Source organism: Pectinophora gossypiella, chromosome 12 (genome assembly GCF_024362695.1).
Source record: "Pectinophora gossypiella chromosome 12, ilPecGoss1.1, whole genome shotgun sequence".
Lineage (NCBI taxonomy): Eukaryota > Metazoa > Arthropoda > Insecta > Lepidoptera > Gelechiidae > Pectinophora > Pectinophora gossypiella.
Genome location: NC_065415.1, coordinates 11,045,392 through 11,067,721, shown reverse-complemented (window position 1 = coordinate 11,067,721; position 22,330 = coordinate 11,045,392). Strand labels below are relative to the sequence as shown.

General features: G+C 37.0%; 1 protein-coding gene across 4 annotated transcripts in view; it reads right to left on the bottom strand.

Moving 5' to 3' along the window:
• The window catches only part of LOC126371179 (uncharacterized), a 729,644-nt gene that overhangs the window by 207,158 nt on the left and 500,156 nt on the right, over nucleotides 1-22,330 (bottom strand). The gene's annotated exons all lie outside the window — the stretch shown is intronic.

Genomic DNA, 22,330 nt, shown 5'->3' with positions numbered 1-22,330 from the left:
TGTTTTCAAATATCTTGAGGAAACCGACATTCCCTAGAAATGCATTTTCGGAAGTATGTGACCTACCTGTATTCCCTTTGCAGGTTGGAAGGTCAGACAAGCAGTCTTGTTTTTCTATTTCTGTATTATTCTCGTTGGTTTATATTGTTTGGTCCATGTGATGGGGTTTATGTAGACATTGTCAATTTGGCCAGTACTCGGATTCGTTTTTCCGTATTTCGGGGAGATGAATAATTTAGTAAGTGAGGTGTGCGGGTACGATTTATGAAGGGTGGCCAGGGTTTTAATCTTACAGAACGACCATAACAAGACGTATGGGCAAATTACTGAATACGTTATGAGCCAACTGAAATTTAATAGCTCCTTGAATTTTAGCCGAGTGCCCTTTTAATATTTTATCAGTTCTATCAAAACGGACCGAATTGCCTCTCCGTGATTTTAGATAGATACGTTAGAAGATATTTTATGTGTTTGTGTTATTTGTTTTGAGGCATTTCTAAACAGTTTCTCCTTTAAAAGAGTATTGTATGTTTTCCTACTAAAGCCTATATAGAGATACTTGGATGTTTCATTAACTATTCAGCATGTTCTTCTCTTTACTTTGCCCTCTTTACTACTTCTGATTTCACGTGACTTACAATAGATACTTATGACTTATGTCTATTAAACTAAAGCATCTTGTCCCAGTCGAAAATAATATACAATTTATGTGTAAGAGAACTCACATATAACATGATTTAGTGCATAATTTATGACAAGCGGTCGTGCTTGAACCGATTAGGGATTTTATTAGCGTCAGCAAATCGACGAGTAGACTTTCTATTTGTTAGTAGACTGTAATTTGTTTTAGTATGGGCACATTGGTCCACTATTGGAGGAAGGTGCTCATAAAGTTCAATGGATCGTAAAGTAGTGAATGCGTCCTCATATATTGAAATACGAGCATCGCTCTTCAAATCATAATATCCTAGTCGAGCTCCGGAATAACCTCGAACGATACATTTGCCTTAATTTATAATGTCGTTCAACTCATTACTTTTAAACGATTTGTAGAGTTCAGTATTCTGTACTTGGGTAGGTAAAGATTCAGAAATCGAACGTCATCCTTGTTGAGTCACCTCTAACTTCGTATTTTTCATTACATTATGCATATTTTATGACGAACCAAAAGGTTTTCATAAAAATTATCACTGATACTTATCATACACTGTCATGTACGTTCTGACTGTAATCAACAATGTGATCTTTATCAGGGATCACATTTTGCTTCTTAATTTCCATTTACATAAACTTGCCACTAAAATTAAAAAATGTTGTATTTTTTGCTTCTTTATACGCGGATTAGTTTTCTGGCTTTGGTTTTTTAAATTTATTTTATTATCTTACCATTTATTTCATTTAAAAAGGGGATTTATATTTTTTTATGTTTTTAAGCACTTATGAATATTTGAATGGCAGTTTACATGTGGGAGTTTAAATGATTAATGTTTTATTAATTTGGTTTGATTTAATTTGATAAGTGTTTCTGTTTAATTCGAAGGGTATTTTAGGTTACAATATAATAATGTATTTCATATTTATGAAAACGTGAGGCAGGCCTAATTTTCGTTTTTTTTTTATATTTACACATTTGTATGTATTTATCTTAATCCAAAATCAGTTCGACACAAATTATCATAAGACAGTTATAACGTGTATTGGCACGTGGACCAAACTTAATAACTAAAAATAGCAACTTTTCAAACAACGTCTAGAAAACTAAGATAGCAGTGCAGACTCCTGCTATAAACATAAATCCACCACAGAAAGTGTAACTTATCTTCATCAATAACCCAAGTACAAATGAAGATGGACCAAATAAAATGTGATTAATGGGCGCACCTAATATGCCACAGTAACAAGACGGGGCGCCTGGCCTTGCGGATTCTCTCCTGGCATATACTAATAGGTCCCATTTGCTTCCCGACCATGATGGCATGATCTCATGAGGTGACTCCTAGTGTCGTGCAGCGGTTAATTAGCCAAGACACGGCTCCAGAACTCTTGAACTCATGCTAAATCGTGATGTCACGTACCAATTTGAATTTACCCTTTTGTGTTACCACAGTTACGTCAGAATTGAAGATTTCTAAATCGCCTTAATTGCTTTCCTTTTCTGCTCGCTATGAGAATAAGGGCACTTTCCAGTTTTCTGTTCTACACTTCTCTCCTGGCGACACATTTCCCTTAAAAGGCTACCGCTTACTTATTCATTACCATTAGTTGAATTTATATAGCCCATTGTACGGCACGATAAACGATTTATAGCCCCTAGTTGCCCAGTCTTTATCACAGCGCGCCAGTTCGTAATCACTAATGTTTAACAAATATTATGACCGTCAACTTTCCACATTAGAATCTATCGTCAGAAGAAAGCTATAACGGCATACCGATCAAATTCCCGATATGATCACACGTCTATGGTTAAGTAAATACCAATAAAAGAACATTATAATTACGATAGCATCGCGACCTCAATATTTGGGCTTAATATCGGCGGGATCGGTTGAACAATGTGCACCGACGCTGCCCACGCGCAGGTCACGCCCGCGCCCTCGCCGCATATTGTTCGTACTCTTCTATCGACGACATCGCACCAGCGTGTGTTTTGAATTCTTCATGTTGATATCAATCAAAGAGTAGGACGTTACGATTCGTATATAAATAACAATGGGAAGGTAAAAAATCATTTAATGCTGTTTGAGAAGTAAGAAAGTATATAATAATAAGGAATTTTGATGAAGAGCAAAATTTTTGGAACATTAAAAGTATTCAGTGCAGTTGATAATGCCATTGATTTTAAACCAGAAACAATGAATTTGGGTTCTGCCCATACAAGTCAGAAACACCAAAGAAGATCTCCATAAGAAACTGAGTCGTTGCGTGGGTCATTTCGTATTCGACTCATGTGCAAAAAGGGCTCCCAATTATGCGCAAACGCAGCGTCCACTTAAAACCGAACATTGATCTTTTATCGTAATAAATCGATACTAAAAACTTGCGGGCAAAAAATGCTAACTGGGCGTTACGAGAAAAACTATGAAAAAGTTATTGGTAGTCTTGTGTTTTGATATTTCTACATACAGGTCCAGGCCCTAACGTCAAAGAAAAGTTACTCCATATGTCATTGTGTCAAGCAAGCCCGATGCATTATGCATTGTTTCCATTACACTACGAAATTTAACATAAACTCGATGTTAACGTTTCTTCCATGAATAAAATGCAATTTTTTTAGTTGCCAAGCGAGCCTTTGCCTGGCAGAGGCGGGACATTGAAGGACCACTTTTTGCATTCCCTCGTTACCAAGTTACCATGTGAATGTTTTGATCACATGTGACTTAACCCGATATGACATAAACGCACTTAGCTTAAACGGTAATAGAGACGTTTAAGATTCCAGATAAAAAAACGTATATTGTTGTTCTCGATAATTGCTTGTGCATAAAGACATAAAATTGTAACGATCCGTGCACATTTAAACGCAGGACGACGATATGACATGGCAATTTCAGGCTTTGTATAATGAGCACCTTATGTGTACTTAGCGTGTCTTACGATTGCCATAAAGATGTTCACTCTTACGACACCTCAGTAAATTTCCAATTTTACGTCCGCATGTAAGAAACAGTTTATTTCGTTAGCGACATTCCAAGTGACGTTGACAGCTAACTGTATTGAACATTTCACTGTTCTGTTTACAGATACAAACCTGCTCCGAAGTACGCTTCTTATACAAATACAGTGTGATTTGCTATTCCGTTTCGTTGCTTGTTCGGGCCTAATATTTGTGTTTGTTGGCGAAGACAAACTGAGCGTGCCGTGTCTTGTTCTCGACCACATCCGTGGTGTAAGTGCCAGTCATATCGTCTACATTGAATATCATTCCACTGGATGGTATAAGCTTGTAAACATGCTCAACATACTACTGCGTTGCGTTATTCTTAAAAACGCTGTCTTTAAAAGCTTTCGCTGTAGCTACTTTGTATTTTCTATACTTACATACCAGATTTAGTAATTATTTCACACTTTAATTTGTATGCGCTACCTTATCCAGTAAGTTAAGTCATCAATTTGAATTGTAGAAAGGAAGAGCGAACTAAGACCACCGGGGCTCTGTCTATGTACTCGTTCATATCAATTATATCCAGAAACCGTGCTCATGGAATAGAAATTCGCGAAAGATGTATGATAGCACATGGAATTCAGAGAGAATAGGTATAGGCAAGTTATTCAATTAACGTACCTATTGTGATGTGCCTTGAATTTAAAGTCAGTGACCAATTCAAGGTCTTATAAGGATCTCAAATTAATTCCAGTTTGGAAGTTCATAACTACAGATCGTAGATAATATAAAACTGTTTCGAGTTTGCTCCCACTAGTCGCCACAAGGTGGGTTCCACAATAAATTGTCGACCGTTGATTATACACCGCTGACGTTTCAATTTGATAGTTCCCTTATTCCTTATCACTTTCTAAGATTATTGATCGATTTAGTGTGGCGTATCGTTGCGATCTCAGGGCGTCGTATAAATTACGGGTCCGGTCGATGCGCCCGCGACTATTGTCAAAGGAAGTGCATCGGTTATTGTTGCAGTCTCGCTTTGCGTTTTATCAGCACCGCTCGATCGCGACCCGACATCGAGGACTGCAATTTATCCCGCCCTTTATTTGATCGTCTTATTTTACTATTGAAAATTATCTCACGGAATTGACGCATCACTGTAATCTTTGAAGCAATACCTTTAAGTAAACTGGTCGTTGAGTCGCTCCTCGGGTTTTATTGTGCCCTATAATGTTAGTGTCTCTGCGATTGCAAGTTTTATTCGCATTCCATTGTTGTCGTTGGAGGCGAGCGAAGTTCATTGGAATGTGTTTAAACTTGACTTCGACGCAATTTATGTCTCGGTGAATTAGGTCGATAAACAGGTTTTTCAATTCAGAAATTAATTGCATCCTTAGTTATGCAGCCAATATGCAAACATCTGGTCCCATCGGCTTCTTAATACTCAAAAGACATACTTCGATCATTTCACGCAACAGTTTCAAAGTACTGTTAGATAAAAATCTGAACGCCGATATCTTGTTTATAAATCCATGCGATCGATTGTGTCCATGTCATATTGACTGACGACCGATCAACATAATCGGTTTACAGGCTTCCTGTCCCAATTGTTATTGTAATGCACATTGTACTACCAGTTATTAATGTCCCTTGTGAGACGAGTACTGTCACGGATAATTTATTTATATGACACCAACAAAATGTAATAATGAAGACTAGTGGTCTCCAGCCAACGATTCGGAGCTCAAGTTTGAGCATTAATTAAGGTTTCCATTAGTGTCACACCATGTATGTAAGATGGTAAGTTTGCTGTTTGTGTGTCTCCTGGCGAACTTGATATCACGTACGTGTTTAAGGGACTACTTTAGTTCAAGAACGAACGCCTTACATACGTTTCGCATTTTCTTATGTTGTAGATTTATAATGTTGGTGGAGGTGTTTTTACGGCTAATAGCCGGGACCAACGGCTTAGGTGTCTTCTGAAGCACGGAATCATCTTACTTTTTCGGTCAATCAGACATTGGAGCAGCTTGGTGGAGTATGCTCCATACCCCCTCCGGTTGATTGAGGGGGGCCTGTGCCCAACAGTGGGACGTATATACGCTGTTTATGTTATGTTGTTATGTAGATTTATAATGTTATGACTAAAAATAATGTGTGCACGTATAAATAGCATGATGAAGCTCATCCATTACTATGAATAGGTATTATAAGGCTGTCGGCTTATTAAAATATTACGCATACTTTCGTTGTATGAGGACACACAAGATTTAAATAATTTGGCAATTTATCGGTGCCAGGTTCGATTTAATGTTGGTTTACACCTACTTCACCGTTGGTGTGTCATACAATCGACGACGCGTGGATTAAAGTATTATTTATTTATTTGCTTTGGGTATTTTTTATAGTTGATGACTATCGCTATGATTGTTTGATTTTTTTATTAAAGTTTTATACTTTTACAGCGGATATTAAAGCTAATTACGTAGGAAATAACGTAGAAAGTTATTATCCGTCTATCTTCGGAATAGTCAGGATGTTTGAACGTTCCTCCGGGACCTTCGTTGATCACCCTTCGCATTTTATGATTTACGATAGTTTCTAAGATCAACTCTGAGTTGTAAAAACGATTTATAATCTTTGTGATTTATTGACGTAGTAAAAAACTAAAGAAGTATTTCTTATATTTTTAATGCAAGGTGTCGGTCTAAAGTTATGTTAGTTCGCTTTGTTTGTCGAATACATTTTGCTTATAACATTATAGTAGACAAGATTTATAAATGTCTCAATAAAATGGTAGTTTCCTTTTAATGTGTTTTTAGCAGAAGTTTAGTCCTTATAAGAAGTATAAAGTTTCTACTCCAAAAATAATGAGCCGTATAAACACATCTCCATTCGACTTTAATATTACCTCCCAACATTGCCAAACAACTGTTCCGGGAACCTCCAACAAAATGCAAAAGAGTCTCGTTTGGTTGCATTTCAATTAGAAGTTTCCGTATCGGCTCAGTTGCCGCAGTAAAGTGGCTCGACACGAGACGCGAGGAGATGTGCAGATTGCACATGAGTCCATTGAGAACGCTGTTTTAACCTGAGCAAGCTATCATTAACCGTTCATTGCTGGCGGATTTATACCGTCACGGACGGTTCCCGTACGCAATTATCCAACTTGCAATCTCCCCATTGTTGTCGAAATTTAAAACAAATTTCCTGTACAAGGGGGGTCGCCTTTTTCTGCCCTGCCAAATTGGATAAGCACTGTAATTACTCGTCCTCTGAACGCTGGTTTGTGGATATTTCGAATTGGTATGCGGATCTTTTGGAGTTTACGACACGGAACACATTTTGCGAGGCATAGGGAAATTGACCCGTCTTCATTAAGTTATGTGCGCTTAACACAAATATATCCCCTGAGATTCATGGTCTGTAATATAGCCTCCATATAGCACGTCTGTAAGTCCCCATCCCTTTACAATTTGTATTCCAAATGATTGGGCTAAAGCCCGCAATTCGCTTGTATGAAGTCCGTTTGCATTTAAATTATTGCTGTGACCGATTGCGTTCTCTAGACAACATTTTCTTTGTTTCTCGCTGAAACTAAAATATCCAGTAGTTGGGTGTATTGCTTAGACACTCAACGCCCCACGTTTACATTTGACAGATGAGATGTCAGCAGAAAATTGGATTTCGCAAAATAAACATGTCACAGTACCTACGCCAGCAAATCTTGCCCCTTCTAAATTGAACCCTACACATTTCGTCATACCAGTGGTCTTTGTCAGCCAAAGAAAATACGCAGTTTTTCGTGATCGTTTGGGTCAAAACTCTCGTTCAATTAACAGAAATCCTAGTGGCAGCGAAATCTTAATTTACTCAAGGTAGATTGAAGGGATTTATTCAAATGCACAATTATTTTGGATGTTTATTAAAGGTGTGCTCGTATAATCATGCAGAATTCAAGAAATACAATGAATTATAAATTATTATTGTTGTCATTAGCTTGCTAGTATTCTTAATATTAGATATCTAACAATTATACACATGTATTTAAATAGAATAATTATAAAAGTGTAAAAATGTTAATATATCCAAAGGAAAAAATATGTATTTCAAAGCCGAGGCAGCTATTTGACTTCAGTAAAATAAACGATATGAGTTGGAAGGAAGAAATGCTCAACATAAATTTTAAAATCACAGAACGAAGTGCGTGAATGTCTATAAACAAGTTTTTCAATTAAAACACAGTTTTGTTAATTTATGAACTACTGAATTTTGATAGTGCAATATATATTCAATTACGTATAATCGTTTGAGTATCGTCGGAAATGATGCTAAGAGAAATGCAGTTGTCTATCGGATTTTAAATTTTAATTATTATGCTAAAGATAAATGTTAACGGAAATGAAGGTCAGTTTTTTATTTTATGATTTAAATTTATAGACCTATATAAGAACTAGCGCTTTATTGGGGTGGGCAGTCAAGTCACCAGGAGACAAGCTGTTGATGTACTTATCCTTTATCTAACGGCTTCCGTGGTCATGGTGGTAGTGATTGGACATATGGACATAGTAGGTGGAGGAACCCGCAGTGGAGGAATGTGGTGGAGTATGCTCCATACAACCATCCGGTTGATTGAGGGGAGGCCTGTGCCCAGCAGTGGGACGTATATAGGCAGTTTGTAGTATATAGGTGGAGGACATATCACAAAAATCAATTTGTGATCCCTAGTCTGGTTCGAATAAGCTGATTGTCCGTCGGTCCAGGTCACTTACATGCGTACGTTTATTCAAACAGGTGTATGTGTAGACGTTATTGCCCAACTGGGCACCCTCAGGCCTGTTGTCTTAAACATTGTACCGGGTGAGAGCCTTCAGCACTCCCCATTTGTCCGGCCAAGTAGTTAATGCCATCTGCGACAAATCTACAATAAGTCACGTCAAAAAAGTAGTCGTTATAGGTACTTAATTAAGATGTCACGGATCTTTGGCGGCTCAATAGTACCCCTGGAATCGGAATTGATGATTTTGGTCATTGACCTCACTAGTCACACGAGAGAAGAAAATATCCTCTGCCATGTGCCTTTCATTAGTCCGATTGAGAGTATGTTCATGACATGTATCGTGAGCTTATTAATGTTATTTAAAAAAGTATATTTTATTAACATTATCCTTTTTTAATTTAAAACGTTTTTATTGCATTTCGAATTTCGAGTTTCGAACGTCAGACGTCAAGCCGACATTCCTCGGAGACGTCCCAGCTCACAAACGTCAGATGGTGACGTATAATCGACATTTGACATGTCCGCGGGAATGACGTGTGTCAGACAATGGCTGACATGTATACAGTTTTGACAATGGACTGCGAGTAAACAGCCAAAGTGGTAATTAAATTACAAAGCACAAAGTCTCCGTGGTCAGCGTGATAAGTAATATCTTAAGCTGAAGAGGTTTTATGTGGTCAATTGATTTGTGCTTGATGAAGGATGAAAGGAAGGTATATTTAATACGAGTTTATTAATTGGAAGAGTTTTACGTCGAATGAACGTCGTCGTTTTGCGTTTTTATATCGAAGTTAAGTTACAAATGTACCAACTTAAAAGAACTGTTTTAAGAAATTATTTTTATGTACTTTTATGTAAAGATTTTTACTTCTTTGTGTTATTTTAATACAATCTCGATCTTTGTGATTTTTTTTGTTTTTGTTGCGATAGGCTGATCCAATATATCATACGGTTTATCATTATTCACCTTAGGACTATGTATCAAAAGTGGCTGCAAACATCCCTTCGGGGAATAGGGGCGTGAGTTTATGCATGTATGTACGGTCACGAGCATTAATATGTATACACTTTGGTACCATGTCACATTAACTTTTTTGACAAATTGAACTGTAAGTCTCACTAAATGACAAATATGTTAGTGCAACAGGGTCCTAAAGTGGGTACATTATATTGCTCATGACTGTATGTATGTGTTATTTTAATCTTTTTAATTTACATCATAAAGTTGGATTTTCAATATACGAATGTTTTTAAATAGTCTTAACCAATGGCAGGAAGAAACACGAGAAATGCATTTTCGGAGGTAGGTATGTGACCTAACCTGTATTGGGCTGGTATTCCCTTCGCGGGTTGGAAGGTTTCGGCAGTCACTTCTGTAAAAAACCGGACCTGTCAAATCTTCAGGTTAGGTAACCGGACCCTGTGAAAAACGGGATAATGCTAGGGAGATGATGATGATGAACCAATGGCAGGAAGGCTTGCCATCTTTCATAGTACTGTGATGATGTGACTTCATGTCACCCTGGCTCACGCGTTATTCGAAAACTTAGTTGTTAATTTTTTAAATAGTTGTCTGGACAGTACCTACAACGTTGGCAGTGCGTGTGAGTACGTCATCATCATCATCGCCAGCCCATTAACGTCCCCACTGCTGGGGCACGGGCCTTCCCTATGGATGGATAGGGAGATCAGGTCTTAAACCACCACGCGGGCCCAGGGCGGATTGGTGGTTATTAACGACTGCTAATGCAGCCGGGACCAACGGCTTAACGTGCCTTCCGAAGCACGGAGAAGCTCGAGATGAATGTTTTTTTCGTGTCACCTATCCTATGACCGGCCTTTGCGAAAGTTGCTTAACTTCAACAATCGCAGACCGAGCGCGTTTAACGCTACCGAGCTCCTCAACTGCTTACACTGTCTGTGAGTACGTAATAAATGTACATATGCGGGACTTCACTAAAAATATTCTTTTTTTGGTCTTTGCCAACCCTGATCTATTGGATAATGACATACTGCGCTAGTCTAGCAGTTTGTCTCTACGTAATGCTATAAATTGATTGTAACACAGCGGGGCGTCGACTTATCTGCTGGCTACGTAGAAATGATACTATTTCTAGTTAATACACCTTAAAAAGTTTTGTTATCTCATGTTTTAATGGTAATTGCTGCGAAACACAGGTTCATATTCGTTTTTTCGAGATAGAATCTAAAACAACCCTATAAAAAATTACATTGGCCAATAACCCGGTAGAATTAAGTTGACAGCACACGTCAAACGGTTTGCATGCCAGCGAGATACCTATTTGATTGGCATGGGTTATTTATTAATTTACTCATTCGTCCTAAAATTGACAGCTGTCAATCATCTGTCCCTTTCCTTTTCGGGGGATAAGAAAATGTCAGGTATAACTTAAAGTAAAATAAGGAGGTATCTGCAGGAATCAGGGCCACTGTCAAAATAAAATTAACAATGCAAATCAGTTTTGAAGTAAGTACAAATATGAAGCTCTCTCAAATGAAGGTGGCACATGAATGGTCATATGAAAAGATATTTTCACTTATAAGAAAGAGCACAAAGCTTAATTCAATTAAATTAATTGAAATTCCCGTCACCCTTTCGGCCGGTTTAATTCAATTAAATATTTCTATTAGGGCGACGGTTTTCACGGTATTCGGGATCAATAAAAGTGAATTGGTGTATGAAAGGGTATCGGCCAATTGGTGTGTTTCGTGTGTCTATGATCTTATCTGTGGCCTGTCTATGGGCATACGGGCGCCCGCCCTTTTATTAAATTTCTGTGTCAGGAACAAGGAAAACTGTTGAACGCGATTGTATTTTATGTATAAAGTTTAATAAAATATCTATCACAGACGACATTACTTTCTTTTTGGCGAGTTGGTTAAATAAATTCCAAACCGACATGCAGAATAATTAATAATGAATTTGAAACATAAAACGAAATATATTAAAAAGAGTACAAATTGTGGTAATAAGTATGTCTTAGTATTTGGAAGGAAAGTTCATCACTTTGCTATTTATTCGACGTTTGTTTTACTCTTAATAATGTCGTGATCATGTTATCAAAGATCTACAGTTATTTTTCTAATAAAACGTATGAAACAATAGTCGCATCTACGCCTCTCTCTATTCTCCTACACCAAAGGGTGTGTGTCAAATGAAAACAGAATACAAACGTAAACTTAATAATACCCACCAAACGGTTATTTGGCCGTTGTCTCTTAAGTACGATTACAACTTTATGTCATTGACGTTGAACCCTTATTAAAATGCAAATTTTCGTATTATGACATTTTTTATAATAATTGTTGTAAATTTTTTACGTTACGATTATGAGAACCGGACCGACAGAATTTCGTTTTTAACCACTTTGTAGTACGTAAATATATAATAATGTAATTATTATGAACGTGCTGTGAAAAACTTTTATATAGGTATTTTATTCGTCATTTTTAACCTCACACAGATAAGCCAGATATATATACAAGGGCAGAGGCTTGCCAGGAATTCCATTGATGATTGTACAATGCACTGGTTGATGGAGAATTTGGCAAAAAAATATATAATTTGAAAAAGGAATCATGGTATGTAGAAACTTTTGGGGTAAGTTATAGTTTCCGCCGCGTTTGCTTCAACGGTAAGGATGTGAATCGCATGATATGATCTTCCACCTGTACGTCTTTAAAGCTGCCTACGAACACGCGCGTAGTTGGTCAGGTTTATCCTGGTCCTGGAATGCCATGTCCATACTTGCAGCTACGCGTAAAGTCTTGGAGACTGAGTGGCACGTGAGATGACTAAGTCGGTTTTTGGTTGCGCGGCAAAAATAATGGCCATGTTATGACGATATTAAATAATACTACGTATAGAACGGCAACTCTCCGCTCCACACCAGCAGCTGAGCTAGATTTACCTCATCAGGGACTGCTAAGTCCTCTCATTATTTGTGGTATTACTAACGCATTCAAATTTATCGGTGTGAATTTACATATGAATTTAAAATAACTCTAAAAAGTCCTTCACCTTGCCAGAATAATCTTGAACTTGAGATTCATTGAGAAGACTTACTTTCACCACCTGCCGGTCAGTGACCCCTGAACTTCAAACTCGGACCCGGGTCTAATGACTAGCCACGTCACTCCCCTGTCGCTCCCCGTCACTGGAAGAAGAGTTAATTTTCTCCACGCACTTAATTATTTATTAAAAAAAAATATCTGATCTTGCCGAAGTTTAGGGTTGGGATGGTGTAGTATTTGGGTGGGTGATTTTAAATACTAGGTTAATTACAAATAAATATGTTGTGGCTTTGTTTTAGCTAGCACTCACTACAAGGCTAGAATATGCGAAAAGTTGGATAGTTGTCATAATAATATTATAAGTACTTAGATCATAGTTTTGTGTTTGTTACCCTGTTTATCTAAACATGTATTTAAAGGTCTGTGCATTGTATTATCATATCGATATAATCTCATTCTGCTTTCGAACTAAAAGTAATATTGTTACATTATCTAGTGCATTTCCCACAGAAGCATAGTCGATCCAATAAATTTGGGTGTAAAGTTAAAAAGCACATTATGATGATAGTGTGTAAAAAAATCTCACACTTTTTTAAACTTGTGTGCTTGTTGAGTAACGCTAATTTGCAGTGATTTAAAAAGCTCTTAGCAATTGGCAGCTAACCTTAAAATACTTGTGTACATTGTAGCTATTATTTCCAAGTTATTGATACTAGTTACTTTTTCGCACCTCTACTCCACGCAGAGACCTCCAGGCGGCAAACTTATGCGCGCGCATCAAACGTTGTTTATCTTTAATTAGTTCGAAATAGCTGATTCATGGCTGTAGATGTGATAACAGATGTACGCCTGTCCTCCTACGACTCCTACGTAGTGTTTATTGTTCCGCTGCAGTGTTTATCATAAACACTGGTGACGTTTCCAAGTACTAAGAGGTGGTGGACAATAGACTTGGTGACTTTTCATTTTGTTTTGAGAAAATCTCGAAGTTTAATACTTGCATAGGTTGGTGAGAGGTTTCGCCTACGATTAGAAACTATAGTGGGTTGATGTTGATAGATTATGTGAGATTATTTTAATTTTAACTGCTAACACTGATGTGGGTTTATCTTCTTCTATCGTGTGGATTGTGAGGTGGATTACCAACCCCATCAACCCTGGTGTCAGGGTTACTATTGAGCCGCCAAAGGCCCCTGACATGGCTCATGTAACGACTACTAACTTACATCAGTAAGCAGTAACCGGGACCAACTGCTTAACGTGCCTTCCGAAGCACGGATCATTTTTCTTTCGGACAATCAGGTGATCAGCCTGTAATGTCCTATAACCAAACTAGGGATCACATTTTTTTGTTATATGTAATATGTGGGTTTATGAGAGGCTGTTTTTCAGAAGACTTTAAAACGAGTAAGCTTAGGACGCAACGTCACTACTAGGCGAGATTCTGGTGAAACATGACAGTCCTAAACATTGACTTACATTATGTTACTCTAGTAAAACAGTTTTATATCTCTTTTCAGATAAGTATCATTTGATAAGGGTATATTGTGTCCGCGTTGGATACTTTAGCATCGGCAGCTGGCCACTTGAAATCGCAGATCAACACTACAACACCATCAATGTCGGTTTACAGGCTTTAAGTCTTGCATTTATTTACGACGATTTATCCTCAGAAGTAGCCCATGCTTATAGGAGTATAAACGTGCCAATATCGATTCAGATTCAGAAGTATTGCGTACATATATTGGCAACTGTAAGGCTTCGCTTAGTGGAACTGAAGCTCTACTAGGTATGTCGTTAAATGCTAAGAAGCCTGGTACGCATATTCTTGATAACAATTTTTTATTATTTTCTTCTGAACTGAGGGTAAAAAAGAAAGATCTGGGGGTTACATTGAAGCTATATATTTAAAAATCGATGCTGTAATTTGCCATTTGCGCATACAAAAGTAAGCGCTCAATGCCGATAAACAAATAACAATATTGTTCGTTAATCACTAGAAAATTAAAATTTAATTATATTAAACATAATTTGTTACCAATTGTACAATAGGGCAATTTTTATTGGCCTCATAAGTACAACATTTACGTAACTCATTAAGGTGCTGTTGCTAGCCCAAATAAATAATAAAATGGTACTATGCTGATATATACTTTCATTGCAATTTCAGCAGTTAATGGAATCTGTCCTGGAAACAACAGGGGACTGGAAAGAATTCCAGTCCACACAATGTTCATACACAAAAGCCCGGTGCACTAGTTCTAGCATGCGACGGTTGAATGACCGGCATGAATTTTAAAAGAATTTCATGTAGCGCAAACTGGCTGACTATGAACTTAGATGAAGCTTGTATCTCGTAGAGAATATTAAAATTCTTCGCGAGTTCCGCTGTAGGTCCTAAGGCACAATGCACATTGTCAACGCATATAAAGATACAGTGTTGCCTTTATATCGCCATTGTGCTGCACCCTTGCAGTTTCTTCACTGTTTTTACGGCGTATTCTAGTATTTTATTATTCATGTTACAACTGCTTCGCGCACCTCTGTGAGGTTAATAATTGAACGCTTCCGTGACAGCACCCGGCGGGGGATGGGGCGTGAAGTTATTCATATTTTAAGTTTTTACACACTATATTATTTCCACTTTCTATGCCTCTTCTGTCACGTGTACGCTACATTGTCAAGACGTCGCATCTTATTTTTTTATTTCATAGCCTTAAATATTTGTACCTAAGTATGAAAGCGTCTACTATAAGATTTCATCGTTTTTATTAAACATTGTGTGCTCACATATCACAGTATTGGAAAATCTAATAAGATATGAGAAATAAAGTTGTGGATAAATATTATATTGAGATGTTACGTGGTATATTTTAATCCAGTGGTGTAGATTGACTTATGGTTTACATATAATATAAATTACCATTATTTGATTTAAAAAAAATGGTACTTAACCTGCTAATTATATATTAGTTTGCAAATAAATGTTAAATTTAATTAAGTCCTCCTACTGTCCGATGTCTTGTGCTATTTGTGTTAGCAATTCCAATGTTTAAAGGTAAAATAAGTATTAGTGATATTTCACCTTAGGTCCGCGTTACAAAACCATTATATCTAGGCCTAATCCAAAACACAGGGCAGAGTTCTACGGAAACAGCGTTATAAAGACGTAATAACTGTTGGCAGAAGTCATACGTTTCCCCTTTAGCAATCTCATTGAAAATAGTCAAAGTAATTTTACACTCTACATTATTATTGTTGCTTTGTACTCGGGTAGGTATTATTGAAATAAAGAAACCCCCATTTCATCGCTATGGGATTGCATTATGTTGATATCGGGTCTTGTTTATGGCTCATTGTTCTCACCCGGTATTATACTTAGCACTGCATTAAAATATTTCATTGAGTAACGCTCGATTTGATAAACCACGAACGGAAAGGTCAGAATTATATTAATATATTTAAAAAAGATATATTAAAAGAGTAGAAGTGGAAATTTATGATGACAAGCCCAAGATTGCTGTTGAAAAAATACATTTGAATATTAACAGTTCAACACCAGTTGCAAATGCGTATTTACCATTTCGATTAGTGATTTATAAATATTTGATAAACGGTTTGAACAAATTAGCAAAACATAATTACGAAAATCCTCATTAAGAAACAGTATGAGATGATATCGAGTGATATTTTTATCTTTAATTAAGGGACCACCGTTGGTTTCATCCGGTCCTTCGTATAAAATGTACTTTATTATATATTTCACTTAAATTATTGAGCTCTGCATAATGTCTACAAAGAAACAGGTTTGGGCCGGAATATTCCTGTATACAAGGACCTTCCAAATTAAATCTTAGCTAAGTATCTATATCTAGGTAAAGATGTATAATATCTATGCAAAGTAAATATTTATTTATAGCAGATAGTATTCATTTAAGTTGATAGAGATCTAATACTTTAAAAGACTGAGATTATTTAAAAACAAGGACGTAGTCTATCCAACATTTTTCTATTATTTAAAGCTTCACTTCAGTGCTTATCGAGTCATTCACATTGTATTTGAATAACAAATTCAACTCTAATTGGGTGTTATGTGGTTAGTTATTCGCTTATCTCTCGTATTTATCTTTATGAGATTTGAGAGTTTAGAAAAAGACAGGTTTTGTTGCAAAAGATTTTTGCACCTCATCACACTATCTCATCAGCACATCAAGCTATTCTGTTTGATTTAGAACTCAATTTTCTATAAATATATGTATCTTTATTGCGTTTGGAGTCGCGTTAAAATACGTCAAGCGGCTAAGATGGGTGTAATATTACATACTTACGCTTCAAAGAGACTAGAGAAGGATACTAAACGGGTACCCATCCAACTAACTATCTTTACTGTTACATTACTTGATTAACTTTATTGCTGCTTTTCATAATGCAGTGTAAAATTAAGAATATGTAATATTTTAGGTCACTTTATATACAGATTTTATTTAGTTGTTTTTTGGTGTATGAAAATACTATTCTACCTTTGTCTACTGCCTCTGTCTAGTGTCTGTTCATGCGTAATTCTATGTTATCTTATGTTGTTTTTCTACAGAAATTCAGTACTTAAAAATACTAAGTAAAAGTAAAGTAATAATCCAGCTTTAAGAAATAAATGTCTGTTATTTAAGTTATGTTAAAAGGTAAAAGAAGCCAAGAAGCTTTAAGTAGGCGTGGAGGTAAAACAAACAGCTAAGTAGTGGTTGACATAAAATGCAAAGTAGCTGAAGTAGGGTATCGCCACTTAACAGGCCTAGAAGTTTCCCTTATCCATTACACTTTTATTCCATTTCGCGAAGAAAACGCCAGCTTTTACCTCTTTAACAACAAAGTTAATGCTATTTTGCCGTATTCATAATTAGACCACACGCGATTGTGTAAGTAGGGGAAAGAATTTAAATTCCCAACGTTCGAGGAAAAAATTCTCGGTGCAATACTTTCTTAGTTTTGTTTTGCTAAAAAATGTCTTTGAACGGTATGCAATGGTTTTCCGCGAAGAGTTTAGGCCGGCGCAGTTGATGTAGAATTAAAAGACGTGTTACATAAACCTCACGTTCCAAAATTGGACTCCTTGGGTGGGCGAGTATGATAAACCATTATCTTTTTGTAGGATTTGATGATTGCTCTTAAACCGACGCAATAGGAGCATGTGCCTTTGTTGTTTTATCGGTAAAACGAGCCAGATTGACGGTGAAATGTTCCTACTAAAAAAGTTTTATGTGAAGTGAGCCATGAAATGATTGGAGCTACTTGCTTTGTTTTGACTGTGGTACTTACTACGTTGGAACGTGTGGTCTTGACGGTTTTGATGTTTGATTAGTAATCAGATTACCTATTCGCTTGTAACAGTTTTTTTGCTGTTGCTTTTCATTATTGTTTCATGTACCAGTATTAATTTAAATTAAGAATACGTAAGAGGAAGACCTAGAAGGACTTCCATTGACCAATTTGGAGATGTCCTTAGAAAAGGTTCAGTACGATCTACTCTGAACCGGCGTACGTGTATGAAACGATTGGTGAATGTGGAGGAAGCAATAGAAGTGTGTCATACAATATACTTGTCATCGAACAAAAATAATGACACTGGAAATAATGAAATTTGAGCGAAAATCAAAATCGATGTACTTAATATACTGAAAACTTAAGTATCTCCCTATACATAATTATGTTCACTGTTGCGCGGTGCTATGGACCGATAACATACAGGAAAGAACAATAAATACTCCATATCTGAAAAAAATATTTATCATTCCGTTTCAAACACACAAAGAAAACACGACACACTGAAATTCCCCTCCGACTACAAAGAATTAAGGATGTAAACTGTCTTGTCTTGCACCAATAACATAAGTAATTCGAACCGAGTAAAAGTTCTTTTCAAAAGGGGTGCATTCGTAAAAACTTACATTTAGTTCCATCACTTCTTTTCATCTGTAACCCAAGGCGTTAAGGCCCAAAAGTGTCAGGCATCGGCCAAAATTTGGTTCGATAAACCATCGAGAACTCAACCTTTTCCCTAAGCAGTAAGATTGAAAAGCGGTCCCAAAACATCTCCCTGTGAAACCTAAACATGTATTGGTTAGTACACAATTTTCTTGCGGTATCAGTTTTAAAATGGCTCTCACTGACAGATGTTACCGGCAATGGACGTGACTGCAATGCGAGCACTGCTCGTGAATAGGACCGGAATTCCAAAATAGATTCAAGTGTTTTTGAAGAATGTCCTCTTCAACATTTGGGTATTTCTTTAAAGAAATGGGTTACGATTTTCGAGATACAACTGGGAATATATTTATTAAAATGTCGAAAAATTCGTACTTACATATAAATTGGAATTGGTTCGAACTCAGGTACCGGACTTGCATCAACGAATGTTTAGTTCCATACTGTTTATCATCTCCCTAGCATTATCTGGTTTTTCACAGGGTTCGCTTACCTAACCTGAAGATTTGACAGGTCCGGTTTTTTACAGAAGCGACTGGCTGTGACACCTTCCAACCCGCAAAGGGAAAGCAGCCCAAAACAAGTTAGGTCACATACCTCCGAAAATTCTTTTCTGGGGAATGTGTGTTTCCTAACGATGTTTTCTTTCACCGCTGAGCACGTGATAATCATTTTTGACCGAAACATGAATTCGAAAACATTTTCTTCCATCATTGGTTTAGCTCTGTGCTGCATTCGAATCTGCGACCTCAAAGTGAGAGGCAAGCGTTCTACCAACTAGGCCAACACGGTTCTAGTTCCATAATGTTGCGATTGAAAATTCCACTAGATATTAACTCAGAAACATGAGCTGGATTATCCCCCTAAGTTTTAGATAGGGTGTCACGAAAAGTATACACAGATTACGGATGAGTTCACTTTTAGTATAAGTAGAGGTACATGTAATTAGAAAATATCCTGCGGATGACGATTAGCATTTAAACGACGATGATGATGATGAAAAATACTATGAAGTGGTGTGTAGTGGTGATGTTTACAAACTCATCGCCTGCCTGTAATGTTTCCATAACGACACAAAGTGATCCGGTAATTAACCCACAACTTGTCTCTGATGATAAGCAACATAAGGGCCTCTGTGGTCTAACAGTCTAGTCCCGAGTTCAAATCCCAGTAAGGACATATATCAATCACCAGTTGTTGACCATTCTATTTACTCAATTACAATTTGCCTTAATGTTTACTATCTATTTATTTATTTGTACTGTCTTGTTTACTGTTGTTTTTATAACGTGTTTTATTTGTAAGTTATGTGTTATTATTGGAGATACTCGTAAGCTTACCTGTATTGTCTATTTTCTTTTGTCTGTTTTATTGTTTATAAATAAATAAATATTCCTTGTTTTGTTTTATATTTGTTACTGTGGTGCCCTTATATAATAAACGATTCTTTCTTTCTTTTCTTTATATCACAAAAGTCCGTTTGTGACCCATAGTTTGGTTAGAACATTACAGGCTGATCACCCGATTGTCCGCAAGAAACATGGTCCGTGCTTCAGAAGGAAGCTGAAAACAGAAGGCACGTTAAGCCGTTGGTCCCGGTTACTTCTTACTGATGTAAGTTAGTAGTCGTTACATGCGCTATGTCCGGGGCCTTTAGCGGCTCAATAGTAACCCTGACACCAGGGTTGATGAGGTCGGTTATTGCTCTCACAATCCATCTGATAGAAGTAGAAACTGTAAAGCTTTTTGTCAGTCACGCGTGGAGGTATGTAGTTTAAGTAATGAATTGTTGCTATTATTTTCAGTCCGATGCGCACACTGTCATTATCAATTCGGTTAATTGTCGACATCCGTCTCATTGTGACAAATTCATGTAGACCGTTCCCCATATCTCTTACCAACAAAAATAAAAAGCGACCTAACAAAATACCCACGTATAAATAAACGTTCCTTACAAATATCGGAAGGGACAGCTACATTGGTCTTTAATTAAAAACAGCCATGAAACCGTACCGAAAAATTTCGAAATTTGCAAAGTTTTTTAAATTGCTCTCGTTTAAATTTAAAAGCTTGTTGGAACAAAACCAGCAGTAAAGTGGGTCTATTTGACAGGGGTACACGCAACTTCACTTACCTGCGCAAGAGCACGCTGTGTCGGCGCCGGGCGAACCATCCGCGGTATTCCGAGCCCCGCCGAATATTTCGCTCGCAATTTATTGGCCCTTTGAGACCGAATAAAGTAAAATTAAACGGAAATCAGATCAAATTGCCTCCAATTATAAACGAGATTTAAATTTATAAGGTGTACCTTGTATCGAATCAACAATCTTTATTTGGTTATAAAGAGACTATAACGGGGCATGCATGATTAAAAGTGATCTAAAGATTTAGTAGAGCCACTCAATTAGTAAGAAAATTAAGGTCCTTTTCGTTAGCTGCTTGCTACAAAAACGTGTTATTTACGTGTATTTACGTGTGTTTAGTAGATTTAGAAGTCAGAAAGCATCAATGTTGAAAGGTATAGTACAACAACTATTCCCTTTCTCAAAAGTTGCAGGTATTTTCTGTTCTTTTATCTCCTTGAGCAGTGACTAGGCAATTCTAAATGAAGTTATTTTGATTCTCTAAGAAATTGACATCATGTATGTTTATGTATTATGCAGGCTTATTGCCTACTTGAAGTTTATATTAGATAAGCTCTTACACATTCTACGTGGTTAAGCTAACAAAAACCCGGCGATCAATCCCATAAGAGTATTTCGTTGTCTCTGATTCATGTGCTGCGTTATAGCAGCCAACTTCCGAATCCTTTAAGATTTGCGGAATCCTCTTTTACACCGTTCCGTAACAGCTTTTAGTTTAAAGCTATGGCGTTTAATAAAGTATTTGGCCTAATATTACATAGAATTTTACATTGGACATCATAACATAGAAGAAAACACAGTGGGGTAATTACGAGAACGAGAATAGAACGACAATGACGATATTACACAGATCGAAAAATTTCGAATGGACAGGAGAAGGACCTGGTGGTGTAATGGTTAACACACTCGTCCCGGCTTGGCACGAGCTGCTTGTTCAATTCCCGTGCGACTCACATTTTTTCGATCTTGTTTTTTCTTTGTGAGAATCATCTCTTGTCGGTGTAGCTACTTTTCTTCATGCTTCTTTTTTAGGGAAAAATTGGGCAGTTGCTTCCATCTTGCCTTTTCTTTGTGAGAAAAATATATTTAAAATGTCATAATATGACATACTGAGCATAATTTCGTATCCTATAATAATTGACTAACTACTTACATGACTAAATAAATACATACTATAATGAGACTATATACGTCCCACTGCTGAGTACAGGCATCCCCCTTAATTAATCGAAGGAGTAGGGAGCACACTTCAAACCCAACAACAAGAAATAAAAGACAACATCAAACTTTATTCTATGTTTAAAACGCCATTAGATTTAATGACGTCACATGTTCATTTTATACTTGGGAGCGTTTGAGACGCGCTTCATGCGCTAAAGCTCAGGTCTCTTCCTTCTTACACTTTCAAGCATATTACGATCTCACTGGCAGGATAATTGGAAAGAGAACGTGTAGGTGTGAGTGCGTGTTTCCTTCATTCGGGCAATGTGAGTTAATCCGGATCCTAGGAGCATTTGGCAAAGTGCTGCGAATACTGAGACGGGAACCCCGCAGTTCCCGCCATTTTGCCCGTCTCAAAAACACCATTCCGCACTCCGTTATCCGGCCTAGATTTAGGCATTTTCAGAAAAAAGTCTTATCCACTAATGTGTTTTGGTGAACGATTAATTCTTTTAGAGATGTGGTCTAAAACACGATATAGTGACTAAGATTGAGAAGGGAATGTTATGTTGGTTTCGACACGTAGAGCGGATGAAGGATAATAGAATTGCAAAAGCGGTATATAAAGCG